The following is a 2,688-nucleotide window of genomic DNA, read 5'->3' as shown; positions in this document are numbered from 1 at the left end:
ATTATAAAGAATGTCAAGCATACACAAAAGTGAAGCAAGTAACAAAATCTCCCACTTCCCCTGGCAAAATTCTTGTTTTTTCTACTCTCCTGTGTTCTCACATGTAGTTTCTTTTTATTTTTCTTTTATTTATTTGTTTGTTTATTTATTTTTGAGACAGGCTCCTGCTCTGTGGCCCAGGCTGGAGTGCGGTGGCACGATCACAGGTCACTGCAGCCTCAACCTCCTAAACTCAAGCAATCCTCCCACCTCAGCCTCTCATGGAACTCAGCCTCCCAAGTAACCACGCTGGGCTGATTTTTGTATTTTTTGTAGAGATGGGGTTTTGCCATGTTGCCCAGCCTGGTCTGAAACTGCTGAGTTCAAGCAATCCACCCACCTTGACCTCCTAAAGTGGTGGGATTACAGATGTGTGCCACACCTTGTCCACTCTCACACATATTTTCTCTCTATATATTATTTCCTTACAAATTTCTAACAATTGAAAATCCTTAAGTTTGCATTGCTCACAACTGCAAGTCTTGATTATAAGGAGTACTGGTTAGTGAACTGAATTGTGTGCCTGAACATAAGAGGACTCTGTGGAACCTTTTTGTGATCTAGAATTCACCATAGTTCTGGGTGCTAGCAGGTGTTCAGTAGATATTTTTCAATGGAATACCTGGTCCTTGCACAGGAAATGAATTAAGGGCAGCAAGTCTATGCCAATGAAATGCAATTAAAATGAAATAGGAGTTCCCCCATCATGGGACAGGATAAGGCAAAGTCTGGTAAAAACTTTTCCTTGGGCGATTGTGGTTCAAAATCCTGCATCATGGAAGGGGACTAGATTAAGTTTGCTCTAAATTTTTAAATTTTCTTCCAGTCTAGAGGTTCAGTGGTTGTAGATAAATGATTCTGGTTGAAACACTCAAGATACTTATAGGTTGAGGGGTACAAAATCCTAGAGAAATCTGAGTGGGCATGAGTTTAAACAGGAATACTCCCTGGAAGAGGAGAATTTGGGACAAAATATGTGCAAAGGGCAGGTACAGAGCTCAGAAGGATGGATACCAGTCCTGTAAATAGTTCAAATGGAAATTCTGAAAATAAGTTTTCAAATAGCAGATGAAAGTTGTACAAAGCAAAACATATAATGAGAATGAGGAGAACACACAGAAAGATATTTAATATATAGAGCTTAAATTAATTTGGCAGGTTGGGCATTACTTAAGTGATATCAGCAAGTGGTCATGAAATACACTAAGATGCATCTTCACAATGGAAAACCTTGCAGCCCATGACTAAGGAAAGTTTCTTCTATTTTGACCAATCCTTGGAGACTCCTTCTCTGGCAATTAAACCCACAAGGAAAGGGAGCTTCCTGTGAAGTTGTTTGCTCATCTCAGCTGCACCAACAAGCCAGTATCTTCCATGGGGAGGTGAAGAGGAAAAATGGGCAATGAGGGCAGGGACTTACCGATTTGAGCCCTAGTTTCCTCTCCTGTAAAATAAGCATAATATTTTCACCACATAATGATTTCTGTGAGAATTAAGCTGAGCAGACAATCCAAAATCATCCCCCACAGTAGGCCTGGGTGCCACCTCCCTCCACCTCTCTCAAGCCTGAAGCCCAACAAACATCTCCCTGAGGTTTAATCTAATCTTCGGACCCAGTTCTGGCCTCTTTTCTCTCTGCTTTCAATGGAGATGATTTTTTTCCCTGAAAAGAGAATTCTACTGCAAATATGTGCAAAGGACAGGTACAGAGCTCAGAAGGATGGATACAAATCCTGCAAATCGTTCAAACGGAAATACTGAAAATAAGTTTTCAAATAGCAGATGAAATTCTGTCATCATGCTCCAGTCTTCATTCCCAAAGGGGAAGCAGTTCAGCCAGTTTTCTCCTCACAGAAGCTGAGCTGATACAGAGCTGCACACACTGGTGGGGCATGGCGAGGAGAGAGCAGGCTCGGGGGATTTCCCATGTGTCAGATACTGAATACAAAAACAAGCACATCTCTACCCTGTCTCTCATCAGCTCAAGCAGGACTTGCATGCTTTGAATATGTCTTTATGAAGTTTCTGGTTACACATTGTGAGGAGTGGACACTCTCCAAAGGCTATTTTCTGCCAACTATAAGTTGTTCATCTAAAACCCTAGTGTTGGGCTATAACTGGTGTGAGATACCATATAAACATCAGACAGGTGGAGCTCTATATGTAGATCATAGAATGATGTCTCCCACAGAGTAAGCACTGAATAAAACGTTAGCAAGGAGAGTTAGGATGCTCAGTGTGACATCCTCTTCTAGTAGAAGTAATTCCAATTTTAAATAATTGGTGACAGCAATCCCAATGCCTTATTTCTGCACAGTGCTGGTTTACTATGTCCTATATTTATTTTAATGTATAATACAAAATAATTAGTGCACAAAATATTGGGGGAGGGGAATTGTTTTTTATCAGATAAAAACTACTGATGTTGGCTGGGCGTGGTGGCTCATGCCTGTAATTCCAGCACTCAGAGGCTGAGATGAGCAGATTGCTTGAGTCCAGGTGTTTGAGATCAGCCTGGGCAAAACACTGTCTCTACAACATGGTGAATACCTGACTAAAAAAAATCAGGCAGGCGTGGGGGCATTCGCCTGTAAACCCAGCTACTCAGGAGGTTGAGGTTGGAGAATCACCTGAGCACAGGAAATCAAG

Source organism: Sapajus apella, unplaced genomic scaffold (assembly GCF_009761245.1).
Source record: "Sapajus apella isolate SASKATOON/1434 unplaced genomic scaffold, GSC_monkey_1.0 scaffold1750, whole genome shotgun sequence".
NCBI classification, from domain to species: Eukaryota; Metazoa; Chordata; class Mammalia; order Primates; family Cebidae; genus Sapajus; species Sapajus apella.
This window is presented reverse-complemented; position numbering follows the sequence as displayed.